Source organism: Pleurodeles waltl, chromosome 3_1 (genome assembly GCF_031143425.1).
Source record: "Pleurodeles waltl isolate 20211129_DDA chromosome 3_1, aPleWal1.hap1.20221129, whole genome shotgun sequence".
NCBI lineage: Eukaryota > Metazoa > Chordata > Amphibia > Caudata > Salamandridae > Pleurodeles > Pleurodeles waltl.
Window position 1 is genome coordinate 40,668,564 of NC_090440.1, and position 17,024 is coordinate 40,685,587.

Genomic DNA, 17,024 nt, shown 5'->3' on the forward strand with positions numbered 1-17,024 from the left:
TGCTCAGAAAAGGCATCAGGCTGTGGAGGGAAGATCTCCATGCCCAGATACCCTCATGGGTGATTAATGCGCTATACAAATCTAACATAACATAACACATTACTGCATAGGAAAGTCACAGGGCTCTGGAGGGAGGCCAGATCTCCACTCTGGTGCACAACAAAGGTGAAAAAGGACCCAGAGAGCAGGTAACACACTTGGGAGGACCCACCAGTCTTCTGGTACCAGGGTACTTTGAGGCACTGTCTGGAAAAGACATAGCGTAGGCTATGTCCAGCCCAAAGGAGACATGGAAAAGGAAGTCGGATAGGGCACCGATCCCTGTTTGAGCTGACGTAAGGTGCTCTCACGACATCACCAGAAAGCCCCAGAGTTCGCACTGAGTGGGTGGATGCTGTAAGAGGAGCCTGGTCATCACTTGCTTGAGCGGCCTGCATACCTCTCACACTGCTGCCCAGCCTGATAATTACCCTGGGAATGGGAGAGCAACACAGTGTCGCAGACCGGGGACCCTTACAGGTATCAATCCAGAGGTGGAAGCTGTGGCCTGTTGCTAAATGCTAAAAGTGTGGATGCCGCCATTAGCACAAAGGGTTCCTGGCTCAACAGCACCAAGGGTGCTGTAGGATGACAGGTATCCACCCAAAGGTGGAAGCCGTGACCTACTGCTGAATGCATTTAAGCTTGGAAGCCTACCTTCCACTGATGGCCATTAGCACCGGGCTCGACAGCACCAGGGTTGCTGTAGGATGATAGGTATCCACCCAAAGGTGGAAGCCGTGACCTACTGCTGAATGCATTTAAGCTTGGAAGCCTACCTTCCACTGATGGCCATTAGCACTGGGCTCAACAGCACCAGGGTTGCTGTAGGATGACAGGTATCCACCCAAAGGTGGAAGCCGTGACCTACTGCTGAATGCATTTAAGCTTGGAAGCCTACCTTCCACTGATGGCCATTAGCACCGGGCTCAACAGCACCAGGGTTGCTGTAGGATGATAGGTATCCACCCAAAGGTGGAAGCCGCGACCTACTACTGAATTCATTTAAGCTTGGATAACTACTTTCCACTGATGGCCATTAGCAGCGGGCTCGACAGCACCAGGGTTGCTGTAGGATGACAGGTATCCACCCAAAGGTGGAAGCCGCGACCTACTACTGAATTCATTTAAGCTTGGAAACCTACTTTCCACTGATGGCCATTAGCACCAGGCTCGACAGCACCAAGGTTGCTGTAGGCTGACACCAATGGAATCCCTTTCAGCTGGGAACCCCATAGTCCACCTGCCCCCTCATCAGTGGGCGCTACTGTACATTTTGCCTTGTAATGCTGGCCTGCATCCAGCCACAGATTACATGGGCTGTTGTGATTTTCCTCCTGTGTTGGAGGGAGGCTTTCATCCTCGCCTTGGAGAGAGTCTGTCGCCCCAGTGAGGGATCCTCAGACCAAGACACTTCTGAGCTTGCGCATTTGCTATAATCATTTGGAGGGTTGCTGGCTCTCAGTTCTTCAGTCTGAGACATGCCATTATTTCTGGATTCTTGAAAGATAGTTGTGCATCCCTACCAACTAAGCAGCCATTTTCCCATGGCTAATCCTCGGTTCCCAACTAAACCAATCGATAAAACATTCTACGTGCAACATCAATACTTCTTAGAATTCAGCTCTGTCCTGCAGAAGCATCAATATGGCTTCCTTCTCAGACACAGACACTGATGACCCATGGTATCTGGAGTATGATTCTCTCCTAAGCTAAAAATGTATGCGTCCTTCATGAGTCTACTCACTCTTTTACCTACCCGTAGAACTGGTCATTGGGTGCCCTTCGTCTGTCTTCTCACCATGGAGAAAGCACTGCGCACAGTGCAGCGCCACTTTTCTTGCGCCCTTTAGCACCCCGTACCGCCACCATGTGCACGCCATATTTAGAATACGACGCACCACAGCGCAAGGTGGGAGGCAATAGCATCATTATTTTTACGCTATTGATGTGCTCTGCAGGAGTAGCCCCAAAATATTGGCGCTAAGCCTGCAGAGTACATAGGGGCCCATTGTTTTCAATGGCATGCCCCCTTTTGTGGTGCAATGGCTTCCCAGTCTTACACTGTACCCCTGGCCCTCGGTGCACTTGGTACTGTGTGTCCAGGGATTGACATCATAACCTGAGTCTGGATTGGTGATACAGCACAGTTTCCCAAGTTGTGCATAAGATATGATGACCACATGTACCATAATGCAATGCAAAGTGCAAAACTGTGCTGGGAAGTCCTGTAGTGTGAACTGTAAACACAAAACATTCCATTCCTCCCTCAGTAGACCTGCCCTTCCTACACACTTGCATATGCCATTTTTCACTTTTTCTAAATTTCCAATCCCACAACAGTGCCACGCCACTGTGGTTTTGGGCTACTTGCTAAAAAAGGAAGCAACCACCCTTTTAAATATTAGGTGCTGTGACTTAAGTGAGGGTTTATAGTGCTGCTCAACAGGACATAGGCCCATGTCAGGTTTTTGTAATCTCACCCAGTGTAACCTACCAATTGCAGATTGCACATGGGTCTCCAGAGGAAGCTCAGCTCACTGGGATGTCTTTTCAAAGGGCAAGACACTCCCCATTGCTGTGAACCTGCAGTTAAGATGGTTTGTGACTTCATTTGCTGAGGATAGTGGGTGTGTAAATCTGAGGCCATTTTAATATGTCAGCCAGAGAAGGTGCCAGATGACAGGCGGAAGGAAATGGCTTCTTGGCCATGAACACAGCCGGAGAGGAAGTAAAGTGCTGCTTGGCCATGATCACTGCGAAAACACCCTTAATGGTAATGTGATGATGGAAGCACTTTCAGAAGATGTGCCTGGCCAAGTTCCCACATCCCCTCCCGTGGCCACACCAACAAGACAACGCTGCCTTGGTATTCATCACTCCAGCATTTAATAGCACCGGCCGCACGCTTCTAAGCACAGCTTTGGGCACTAGCACTCATTCGTTTACAAATTAAGCACTGTCACTCTCTTCTGGTTTTCCATGCTCCAGTATGTGTACATAAGGAACTCTGCACTTCCGGGTGGGCGTGTTTTCTTTAAAGAGCCCAGAGAGGGGATTTGATTACTATGTTTCACGAATACAAATCCACCCTGTTAGGATTTGGCGAGGATCCTGCTCAACCGCAGAGCTCCCTTGAGCTGTGAGTAAATAAGTAAAAAGAAACAAAGTAGACAAGTTTCTTCAGACATTGGAAATAGGTCATTTTATTGTGAACTGTGAAATAGATACCCCTTTAGAAGTAGTCCATGCATCTTTGATATTAAATTCAGGTTGGATGCCTTGGCAGGTGTGATGTTTTACCTGAGATTGTAGCAGCCTTTCCAAGTCACGCAGTGCCATTGTGTGTCACACGATATAGGCTCCCATCACACGGTCACCCAGTGAAGAGCCAATATTATACGATGTATACAAATTAGTTAGAAAACCCTGTAGAGAGCAGGTTTACAGTTAATCGTAGCTCTCCTCAGTCGATGCCCATTGCGGGTTGTGAAACCTCCCCAGGACATCAGCGGTGGACTCAGAAACATTTGTTTTATTCTGGAGTGGGAGGCGGAGAACCCCATCAAGGCCCCGACATCCTCTTCACATGGTGAAAAGAATTCAAGAGTTGACAGTTCTGTTGTAGATGTAAATAAACCTTCATTCCACAGATCATATTACCTGAGGGCTGGTAGGGATAACACACAGTGGATTCACTGGCAGGCCCTACTATTGGCAAGGTGTGTCTTTGTGAGGAGGAGGTCGGGAACTGTACTCTCATGAGGTTCTATCACTGCTTGTTCAGTAAGGATGGGTGTCCCCATTTTGAAACAAAAGGGTGTCCAAGCTTAGAGACACATGACATAGGCAACTCAAGAAGAGGACAGAGAAGATGTGGTGAAGTGTGTTAGGGCCCACAAAGGGTCTCCATTTTAGATTGCACATTTTAGCTTGGCATCTTTTTCTGATGGTGACTTTTTACATGGTTTCACACTTATGCAATGTTGTAGTGAAAGACACTGTATATGCCGCTTACTTCTAGTAAGCATTGCTGCCATGCAATCTGTAATCTCCCTCCAAGGCTAGGCACGCAGAACGCCATACCCTTTCATTATAAAACTGCCTCCGTGGTACATTCGGCAGAGGAGCACCTCTGCTGGGATTATCCTGGAAAGAGGTGCACTGTGACCGAGATGCAACCCTGCTGACTCTGACCTTCATCCTGCAAAGGACGATAGCCCACACTACATTAGACTGGCTTCTGTATTGGGGGTTAGGCTATCCCAGTGGATCTGTCAGGGAGTACTCCCACTATGCTCTTGATAGTGTACATTATAACATAGGATTGTCATAACGTAGTACGATTATCATTGTTGAACTCTTTATCTTTTTTTAGCACTCTTATGATGTTGGTTCCCATGCTTTGTTTCATCTGCCTAATTATCACAGCTCATGCTTTCTATGCAAGAATATGATTGTTTTAATAAATGTTTGAAAAGCCATTTTTTATTTTTCTTGTGTTTACCTTGGACATGCAAAAATAAAAACAAAAGGATAGAACTGTTTCCAAGACTTCCTTGGGAGTTAGAGTGGTCATATTCGAGGTTGCTGATACCATCTGGTACCCTGGTAAGGTTAGGGGTTCAGGTGGGGCGTTATGAATTAGCTGGGAATCATATCAGCTTGTCCTGATGATGTATGTGGACTAAGTCCCTAAATTGTGAAGTTCATGCTGACATAATACACAGTCCTACTTAATTTGTAAGAACCATATAACGGGGATATATTATATCAAAGTCAAAGGTAGGCGAACTTTGCATAAGGTGACAGATAGCTATCCACTCTTCTTGGCAAGGCCTGACTCATGAATCCTGACTACAGTCCATGCCATTGTAAATAAGTCCACTGTCCTCATTTGACAACAGTCCCACAATGCAGTGCACAATATGTGATATGGCAGAAAGTGGTAGTAGAGAAATGTGCTGTAACATAGTGACCCATCCCATTCTTGTCCGTGATTGGTCAGTTGACACCCATCCATGCACCTGATGGGTAGGAAATAACATCACAATACGTTGCGGTACAATAAGGCAATTTTGACTCGAGGGGTGTGACTGATCCAATCTCACCCCTTAAATACAATGTGCTGGAGGAGATGGCACTAAAGGTGACATTAAAGGACATGTTCTAAACTAGCAACCCCAAAAAACCATGCCCACTTCAAGCCAATCCACACCCTCGCTCACACTTGTACAATGAAATGGGCAGGAAGTGACATCACTGGATGTTGTGGTACAGGAAGTGACGCATAGATACCAACATGGTAAAACAACAAAGTGGGAGATTTTGAAGAAAACATTGGGAGACCGTATTTAGAATTAGAGGTCAGTGTTCACTGCCCAACACCGCCAGGAAAACCCTGGCCATAAGGGGCAGTAAAAACTGTTAAATTCTGTCCTTGCCATGGAAGAGGATTCACATGATGAGTGGAGCATTTTATTTTTTATTTTCAATTAGAAAATCCTGCTTCAAGTTAATGTGATATAAAATTTCATTTTATTTGCTACAAATTAACAATAAGTATTTTTATTTGTTTTGCATTGATATTTTATATTAAAAAAGTTAAAATATGTTTTAAAGGATAATAAACATTAATATTTTGTTTATGTTTCAACAACAGGAGGCCTCCACCTTGTGGCAGAGGTATTCACCTAGTTTTGAAAAGCTACGAAGAATAACTCTACACTTGTAGATCCTTTTGTAGGAGGTTCTACCACGTGGTGGAGACAGGTAAGTATACAAGGTATAAATCTATGCTAAAAAATGGTGAACAGAAAAAAAGTGGAGATTTACACTTACATGTAGTAGTAAATATACATGAGTAAATAGGCGTATGTATATTTACCTTTGGAAATCATCCCTTTATATTTAAAACTCAGGTTTGAGCTGTGCTAGCTCTGTTATGGCCAGATATATGACCATTTAATTTTATGAGTCTCTAATTGCGCCTTTTTTCAAGTCGCAATTAGAGACTCGCAAAATGAAATGTACAAATGTGTCTCAGACAGATTTAGCGATTCCCAATGGGGTCCCAAAGACCTACCTCATCAATATTCATGAGGTAGGTCGCAAATTGTGACCCCCCCATTGGGAATGGCCACACTCACAGGGATGGTGGACTGCTGGAGACAGCAAACCACCAGGTCTGTGACTGCTTTTTAAATAAAGCAGTTTTATGTTTTTTGAAATGCATCCCGTTTTCCTTAAAGGAAAACGGGATGCATTTCAAACAAAACAAGGAAAGTTTTATTTTCATTTTTTCAGAGTAGGTAGTGGTCCTTGTGACCTCTACCTGCTCTGAAAAAATATTTTCACTCACATTCACAAAGGTGTCACGTGGGGATCCCTTCCCGTTTGCGAATGGGTTTCCACCAACTTGAAGCTGGTGGTAACAGCGATTGTTTTGCGAGCACATTCACGGTCCCAAAACAACCTTACATGGCCCTGCAGCTCACCATTAGGAAGAGATGCCCTTGGCACGACCCTTCCTAATAGCGGCTTGCAAAGACATTTTGAGATTTGGTAATGGATTACCAAATTGTAAAATGGGGTCTGTACATTCAGAAATGCTTTTTTTCTGGTCGCAAACAGTCTAATTCTGTGAATCAGGCTGCTTGCGACCAAGAAAAAGCATTGTACAGCTAGCCCTGCATGTCATCTACATTTGGAAAGAGCTATGCTATCCAGGGAACAGCAGAAAGGACACTCTGATGTCTGATTGTAGTTGGACTACTTGTCAAAGCAGATTCGTCTTTGAATCCAGGGAATTAATGGTGCAAACTCACCCCGACCCAATCTGTTGTCATTATTTAAGCTTTGAAATAATCACTCCCAAAAATATTTAATTTCCCCCAACACAGCAACTGAATGAGGAGTGTGGGTACTTGGTTGAAGCATTGCATCCTGAGACTTTTTTTTTACATTTAGGTAAAGATCAAGTAAAGCCACAACAACACCTTACTTTCACAAATCACAAAGTTGTATTTAGTGATCTCCCATGTAGAAAAAGCTGTCCCCGTGCCATTCTTCTGTTGACCTCTATGGGATTTGTGCTTGATGTAGATTGTAAGCAGAAAGCTGCCAACCTGTTTTACATAAATTTAGGGTCGCAGCACTACCCTGATACAGATGACAGCCAGCATAAACTAATCAATAATAACTGTATCTGTTTTTTAAGGTCTGGCCTTAGCCAAGCCTTGTTGATTTTACTCAAAATATGTATGTAGTATACTTATAGGGAGTTTCATCCAGCCCTTTCCATTCATTCCCCTGTTGTTATGTCATTCATAGTTGTCTTCAACCCACTACAGCATACAGTTTGGGATAATGGGTCAGCCCACTTCAGTCATTGGCTATCCTTCCTGTGAGTAATAGAATTCTGCCCATTCACAAGGGGCACATCTGTACACAAAGTAGTTCCCTTCGGTGCACGGAAATCCAATGGCAATACATTGTTTTTTAAATAAAAGAAAAAAGTTTTCTTTTAATGAGTTTTATATATATATTGACATGGTTCTGGCAGCTGATCCAACAATAGAACTATACAAAAACCATAAAATAAAACAAGCACTGACAAAACCAAAAGACTGGTAGCCAACTTCCGACAGGCTTCCATACTGTCTACTGTCATCTTAAACCTTTGCATGGAGCCACTTGATGCTCTGCCCACAGATAACAGCAAAACGGTTTGCCAATATGCTGATGATACACAACTCTATCTGAAAGCCACATCTGTTTCAGACATCCAATGCTGCAAACTCTGCTCGCACATCATAGTTTAGGCGTATGCTGTGTGTAGCAGCGCTTCTCATCTAGGGCCTAAAGAAATATGATCACATCAAATGGTGCATCATTTACAACGCCATCATGACCAGGACTCCTGATTATCCACAGACAAGCTTGCCTTCTCCTATGTTTCTCAACACACCCGAAGCCAGGACACCATCAGACTAGAGATTAATGGCCTGATCACGACCCTATCGGATGGGATACTCCATCACAAACGTGATGGATATCTCACCCTCCATTTTACAAGTTCCATAGGATATAATGGAACTTTTAATATGGCTGATGGGATATCTGTCATGTTTGTGACGGAGTATCCCATCCGCCAAGGTCATAATCAGGCCCTAAGTAGTGTAAATAAGAAAAAACAAGGTGGCAAGCCTTTTCGATATATGCACCCAGGATCTGAAAAAATATGCCTGTTTACATCAGGACCGGGGTCACACTACTAAAATGTAGAAAAGAGTTGTAGATGTACTTCTTTACAGAAATATATACCTCTTTACAGAAATGTAAGAAAGTGACATCACTGGAAGTTATGGTACAGGAGGTGAGGCACAGATGCCAACTTTGTAAAACAACTAAGTGGAGATTTTGAAGAAAAAATTAGGAGACCGTATTTAGAATTAGAGGTCATTTTTCACTGCCCACCACCACCAGCAAAACCCTGAAGATAAGGGGCAGTAAAAACTGTTAAATTCTATCCTTGCAATGGGAGAAATGTAAGAAATTGGGTTGTTAGTTGAGGAGGGTAAGTACCTACCTCAAGTATAAATCACAATCCTTGTCAGGGTGAACCACGAAAGGCACTAAATAAACCTGAGCGCAACTACTTGGTAAATACGGCACAGAGCAGAAAGACTTAACTTAGAGGCAATATGCAACGTATTTATGCAGTATTAAAACATTAATAAAGTCGAAATGTAAAACAATAAAAACCTCAAAATGAATTAGAAAAGTAGAGTACATTTTAATAAACAAAATGACACCAGATTGACAAAACTCAAATAAGGGAAATTGGAGCTATAACTAAAATATAATATAACAAAAAAGTAGAAATAGCTCCAAGAAGCACATACTGACAATAATCACAGTAGAACAGGAACTAGGCAATTTGATGTTGACCATGATGGAACACAAGTCAGATACACTAACCAGGTTCACCCTGATCAAAGATTCTACTTTCTGACTTTAGCCCTTTAAGTCCCAGTCCACCACACGGATCTAAAGCCTCCCACAACTTCATAGGAGGCATTTAGAGACTCTAGACATTCAGTGTGTCAGGAGGAGACCAACAGGAAGATCTAGTCCAGGTCCAGTTGCCACTTGTCAGATGGGCAGTTGCAGGAAAACGTCTTGTAGCTTGTTGTGCCTCTGTAGAAGGTCAGCCCTATGACCCTTGGAGTCCACTTCTTTGTCCTGGGTACAACAGAGAGAGAGAATAGGTACAGTCATTCAGGACTTTTCTCAGGTTAGAGACAGCTGTGTTGGTCCTCTTCTGATCTTCCATAGGCCCAGGAGATGTCACGTTTATGCCTGGGATGAGCTAGTGGGTGGGAATGACCCGGTGAGCCCTAGGCCAGACTGGCTTTAACAGGCATCCATCATTTTCCTGGGGGCTGGAGGTTTAGGGGGGAGGCAGTTTTGTTACTGAGGGCCAGTTTGTCAGCAGCAGTGCTGTGATATCAGCCACCAGCAACAAATTCAACAGGCCTGCCCAGCATGAGCACTAATTTCTCACTCTTGCAGCAGAGTTCATTGTAGTTTCAGCAGAATTCTGGCAACAATAAAGGTGTCATGATTGATATCTCTGGGGATCAATCTTGCTTCTGAAGAGAGATGGAAATTTTGTCTATTGGCAGTTTTGACTTGTCTAAAGTACCGCACGGGGTTACTATGCCTGCTACAAAGAACATGTACTATACAAATCACAAGTGTCATAAGAAAAGCCACAGCTGATCTGTCAAGTAGGATGTCACATTCAAGCAAAAAGGAACCTTCTACCCCACTTTGCATATTCTGCCATGTTCAGGGGGCATCTCTGCCCATTCAGATCAGCCTATTGTTTTGTTCTGGGAGCAAGTTCACACCTCTTTTATGCCTTTTTAAATGCTGTGAGAAATCGGTTGTTGCTTGAGCCCTTCTCAAGCAATAAACACAATCCCCATCAGGGTGAACCACTAAGGTCACTAAATTAACCTGACTTAACCCTCTGGTAGCTTGGCACAAAACCAGTCCGGTCTCACTCAGAGGCAAGTATTTATGCAGCATACAAGCAGTAATAAAACGAAAACACAAGAAAAATCTCACACCAAATAGAATACATTTTAATTCCTTATTTGACCCCAAAACAACACAAATCAAAACAATAGAACCGGACTTATGTATTTTTAACGTTTAAAGTGAAAACAATTGCCTAAAAGATCAAAGCACCAACTGCGGACATCTAGTCATGTGAGACTAGGGCAAAGTCAAAAGTTATAGTCAACCGCCAAGGAGCCTGTTTTGGATACAGGAGGTGGATTTGGCCCGGTCTCCGCTTACCTTCAGATTTAGAAAAAATTTCAAGGAAAAATGGTTGAGAATGTAAAGTTCGGTGGGGAAAGGCATCTGGCGGTGTTCATGGAGGAAGTGTTGTCTTCGGAAAGTCGCTGCCCTGAGATGTGGTAAAGAGTAGTAACAGGGATCCTATTCACTTTGTCCCGGTGAAAGTGACATCTCCCACCTGGCAGGGATCACCAGCTCATTGTCTGAGTCTACCTCCTAACTAAGGGAGCTTAGGGCATGTTCTAACACCAGCAGATGGGGTCTGTTTACCCCTAGGGCACATTGGCCACACTTGTAGAGATCCCACTAGTGGGTGGTTTCTTAGGACAGACGGAGTCCTGCTGCTTGTGTCCTAGCTGAGAACAATCAAAGCACAGGGGCTGGAAATGGGGCACCCTCGGCCACGCGCCACCAGAACCTTCTCCCTGTATCCCCGACGGGGCCCAAGTACTGTTTCCCCACTTTGTTCTGGGATTTGCCTTTGTCTTCCCCACTATGCTAGGGGGAACCTGACCACCCTTCTTGAGGTTACTCCTGGGTACCTTCTTGGACACCCTGGTACTGATCTAGAGGTCAGATTCCTCAGCAAGCCACCTGGGGTGAGTTAACTTGCTATCACTAGGGGTTAGTGCAGCTCTGTAAAGCAAGTATTGTGCATGTGCTCCCTCACAATTGGATTGTGCAGCCCAAAATAGTAATTGGCCTTGCTGGCCCTCACCCAGCCACTCAGTGCCTTGTTGGAATAGTCAAAAAGTCCACACAAGGCTGGTTTGGGGGTCTACCTGAACCTGAAGAGGCACCTTCCAGGGATCAGACCAAACTTGTAGACAAGAATGCCCTTCATAGGGCTCTACTACATCTGTTCCCCTACTTCTAGTGTAAGAAGGGTGCCCCTTCCCACCCTGAACATGTAATTCCATAAGCTAGCCCCCCAATACACCTCTGGGATCTGTGCATCTACATGGCTACCTCGTAGGCAGAAAAACGCTTGTCTGTATCATCTGCCACCCCATAATTGGGCACCAGGTCTTGGGGGATGGGGACTATCACCTATCCAGTGGCTATTGGGAGTATGCTACCACCACTGTTGCTGGACTTCACTTGTTTGACTCCGATGTCCACCTCTTTGAGATTTAACTTATGGGACATTTTTCTTTCCTCCCTTGCATATTTCTTGCCCTCTACTGCTCTCTTGCAGCTTCCTCTCTGTCCTCTATTTGTAGTTTGGACGTCTGCAGTCTAAATTCCCTTTCAGTCTTCCTGTCCACAAAATCCCCAGCAGACGGGCCTTGGAAAGGTAGGAAGGCTCCTTGCTGGGCCAGGAGGATCCATCTCTGCCCCCAAGTTATCTTCCCTATCTTCAGGGCACTGCAGGTCAGGGTCTGAGATTCGTCCCTTCCTCCTCCTCCCCTAAGTTCACTTTAGCACTGGTTAGCAGTAATCAACAAAAACAAATTCATCGAAAATAGGAGGGCTAAAGGCAAAAATAAGTTTGGGGGTGACCGTGCATAGAGTGCCAAATCCAACAAATGCTGATTACATTCTAGCCAAAGTGGGAGAACAAAATGCAAATTAAGGGGCATATTTATGAGCCCCTTTGCGTCACTATTGCATCACGCAAAGTGGTGCAAGAGTGGCGCTAATGAAAAATGAGATTTATGAAGCCACGTAAGGCCACCTTGCATGGCCCTGCGTGGCTTCATAGATCTTAAGTAATGGTACACAGCGCAAATTGCTGTGTTGCATTACTCTGCACCAGGGAAGTGTTTCCATTGGTGTTGTGTGGGTGTTCCCACACAACATCCATGGATTTTGACACATTCCTAGATTTAGCAGAACAGGTAAACATGGGAATGCGTCAAAAAGATACGCCTCCCAGGAGAGGCGTGATGAGAAGGAATATATTTATTCCTCCTTGTTTTTCCTCTTTCTATCTGTATTCTCTCAGGATTGTTTCTGTGCGGGAAGGTGACCCTTCTGCACAAAAATAATCCAGTTGCCACCATGGTGCAAGGGTGCCTGCATTGTCGCTAGGCAGCCCATTGTGCGCAAGCGCAGGGAAGTGACAGGAATGCGCCACAGTGTCTTAAATACGCATTCCTGACGCTTCCCAGTGACGCAGCACAGCACGGTGACACGCTGCGCTGTGCCACTTTTTCATAAATATGGCCCTTAGTTTCCAAGGACTTTCGGAAGGGCAAAGGTAACTTTTTAAAAGTTACCTTTCTGTACGTTTTATAACAAATATGAGTTAATCATTGCATTAGATATTTAGCAAGAATTAAAAATAATTGTTTAATTATTTTTATACCTATTTCCATTCAAGATACAGGATTAATATTTAATTTTGCATCCTAGCGTTTTCCTATGGAACAGCAAACCTGCTACAGTGATAAAAACTTTGAGGGCATTTTCACTGTAAGGACATGTTTTCTATTAAACATTTACATATCCTACTTTTAAATACCCAGGCACTCTGATTGTATGGGCAATAAGGCTTACTGAGGGTCCACTTATAAACATTTAAAAAAAAGATTTTAGTCTGAGTTATTAGATCAGCATCATGTTTTCATTGTCATCGCAGTGGATGTCACAATGGGTCCTGCGGTGCACTTGTGAGATTTAACTTACAGGCCCTGGGTACACATTGGTACCATGTAGTAGGGACGTATATGGTTTTAAGGAGTAAAGTAGACAGCCAGCAAAAATAGGGTTCAGCAAAAAGGCGAATAATTGAGGATGACCCTGCAGAAGGGGAAAATTCGCTACAAGAACACTACATCACAGGGAACTAACTGTCCACAAACCAGGTATCTCTCCTACCAATTACTGACTAATGTATTTAACCATGTTCATCAATCTACTGCCTTCTGGATAGGTTCAGGCTATAGAATTGCCACATACACCCACACATACATTGGGAGTGGGAGCAGAGTTGGTAAAACACAGGAAGAGAAGGGCTACAATCTTGTGTTCATTGCAGTATCTGGACGATTCTACATTTTAATTTCTGTGGTGCAGGGTCTTTCAGTCTTTTGTCGGTGCTCATTGCTCAAACACTACTTGTAATTTTAAGCAGATAGTAATCAACTCTCTAATTATTATTTTTCCTTTTGCAGTAAAATACTCTTTTGTGGTTGCTTGTGTTGTCTGTCTCAACAGCAGAGGCGAGTGCTAGGACAGTGTGGGAGAGATTCACCACCCCTGGGGATGTTGGTGAGGGTGCCCCATTCAAGCACCGCCAGCTGTGATTCATGCTCACAATGCAGATGTTTACTTCAGCCTAATGGCCCCCCCTGGAAGCTCTGATAGGTGGTGCTTGCCAGCTCTGCACTCAGCCCCATCCTCTGCAGAATATTCTGGGCTTAAACATTCGTCTGCTCCACGTGGCAGGATCCAGTGTGCTCCAAAAACCATCACTTAAATATGAATACGGGAAGAACGCAGCATTAACTGGACACATATTGTTAAATATTTAACACAGTGTTGAAGATATTAACACCTATGTCGAGGTGTTGATAAAGTCATCTGAATTGCATCTCCTGTGATCTCAAACTAATGCCTGCCTGGTGGCTCAGAGGACTAATACAGGCTGTCTAGTGAACTGTGTTTTACCCCAAGGCCCAAGATTCGAATCCTGGTGGGTCAACTCAACCTTTCATCCTTCAGTGGTGGACAAAATACGAACCACTTAGCTTAGAATAAACATTTGTTATCCAGTGCCAAGATACCCCAAGGAGTGAAAGTTAATTTTACTAATACAGGTCACATATACCTTTTGTGATGCCTATCACATCACAATCCAGAGCATTATTCATGTCGTAGTGCCTACAACAAACCGTTCAGCATCTGGGGGAGGCCCAGGACCTGACCCCATGGCAAGGGTGGGTGCAATCATGAGTCTGACCAGCCTAAGAGAGACTGCAAAGGAGGTGTGGCTTTCATGGTGGCCCTCCTGGAGCGGTCCAGGTGAGGGCTTGCATGGTTTCACTGTCAGCATGCATGTACTTGTGTCCATGCAAGACTCTCCAAGGAAATTACCTCGGAACAACATCAATATCATGCAAAACACAACCACTTGTGATAGGTTGAGGGCAGATTCGATGCTTAAGAAGCCACAGTTACATCTTGTTGCCATTTTACACACATTACTGTGAGAGAAGCAAATATCATTCCACATTGTGAAGCTTTGGAGACCTTATGCAAAACTTCACTGGGAGTCGAAGAGATGGTAATGTATATCTGCAGATCCTTGCCAAAAAAATACCCATTTATAGAGATGGCAGGACAGTAAGTCATAGAGGTCATAGCCCATTTAAATAGTGGGCACAGCTTTGCAAGATAGTAGATAACAGCCTTGGTCATTTGCCCCAAGCTACAGTGCCACGTCATTACTCAACCACATCCCTAACATACTCGCTACGGGAGGACAGTGAAGGGCCACGCCCACAAGAAGACCCAGGACCAGGATACCCCACACATCCACTGCCACCACCAACCCCTCTGCCACCCCATGTGCCACCTCACCCACTGTTAGAAACATATGTGATGGGAGGGATTCCCTCGTTCCTCCCAGGTCCACCCAGGGATCATGGTGGTGGGCAGAGCTAGGGGCAGCCATTATTGCCCCCAGCTCCAACCTTGCCATGCTTGCCATGCCCACCACCTCTAGGCAGCTTACTTTCTGTTATTAAAGGAAGAGAGGTGCAGAATGCAGCACATATAGAAAAAGGAAAATGCCCCAGGGGACTGTCTTTGTGCAGGAAGGTGTTCCTTCCTGCACAAAAATAATCCTGCTTGCAAAGCATGCACCCTTGCACCGCTGTGAAAGGGTTCCTGCATTGGCACTAGGCTGCACAATGTGTGCCAGTGCAGGGAAAAGCAAGGAATGTGCTGTGCAATGTTAAGTCTGGCATATTCCTGCCCTTTCCCTATCATGCAGCGCAGCACGTCACCTTAGGGGACGTCTTCCTAAATGTGTCCCTACGTCTACAAACATGCTGGCAGGGGGACGATGCTCCTCCGCTCTAATGGAGGAGCCGCCCCTGGTCTAGCTGCTGCCTCGGCCACATAGCCTGGGTCTGCTTCATCCACTTTGGTTTGCACAAGATCAGCAGGTTCAAGATTGCACTTCATCTATCCAGTGGTACTGGTCGGCTCTACATGGAGGGGAGATGTGGGCTGTTTTTACCAGCTCATCATGCCTGACCTCAGTGTTGTCCTGGACTCCCTTCTGGACTTCCCTCTAGGGGCCCGTGAGTGTATTCTGTGGATCCAATTTTTTATTTGCGTCGCATTTGCACTACGTGGCGTGGTGCAAAAGTGGCACAAAGTGGCACAAAGTGGCACAGAGTGGCTCATAAATATGCCCCCAGTCCATAGTATCGGGTGAAATACTACATGCAAAGACATTACCTGGGTTAAACCATTTGATTGGGCAGTGCAAAATTAACGTGTGACAGCTTAATTGTTATTGGGACTTTTGAGCTTGAAATATGCAAATGATTAACTAACTAATATTGCATTGCGTTGCATGATTTCATTCATACAGGGCTTACTACTCCTATGTGGGGCGTTGAAGTGTTTACCCACAAGGATTGCAAGCCACACTTTGTAGGCCACCAGGTATGGTTATCGTATTATGGGAGGTAGATACTTAAGTTATAAATGCGATAGCCACGGGAGCAGTGGGATGCTGTGTGCTTGTACACCAAAAACGAGCTAAACAGAGAGGGCCCAGTAATCACTATCGCGACATGAGCTAGGCAGAGATGGTATCACATGAGCCAAACGATGCAAAAAGGCAACAATGGTAATTGGTGACAATAGCAGTAGCCATGCACAATTGGAATTTATTTTTATTTATTTTATGGATTTATTTAAAGGCAGGCATACTGCCTAATGCTGGATAAAAACATTCCATGAAGGAGAAAAGAAACGAAAGAGCAATCAAGGCTGGCAAACTGAGCAGAAACTACAAAACTTTAAAGGGCCTCGATTCCACCTGCCTCTCCCAGGCTGAAGGAAGCACAAACATGAGCCCATGCCCAAAGCCACACACTAGCACCAAAAGGTCCCCAAAGGCTGACAATCACCATTCAGGTGTGCTCTAGCCAACTTTTGGCTCAGACCTCAGCCAGTCTGACATCCTGCACAGGAGAAGGTAAGAGACAAAACGCTTGGTGGGTTGATGCCCTGACACCATGCATGCCCAATACTTTCCTTAGATCCCAGATACCCTTGTTCTTTCTAGTCTATATAAGGAGGCATCTTCCTAACCTAGAATTTCCTCCCAGGACCACTTCCACTTTCATCACTAGTTCTGAAAGAGTCAGTGTGGTGGAATGAGACTTCTCCTGCTTCCATTGTTTCAGCAAGGACAGCAGTGTGTTACCCTCGTGAAAAACACTTTTTATATATATGTCTCCACAAGTTAACTTCCCTTCCAATCTCCTATGACCGGTCCCAGCCCACCCTCCCGCCTGCACTTCCCATTAACTGTGCTCAGACCTCTAGCAGTAACTTGCATCACAACTGTTTAAATGCATTTGTAGCTTTACAGAATCATGGACAAACTACTGGCTGTGTGTTAGTGCCACGATGCAGAACTG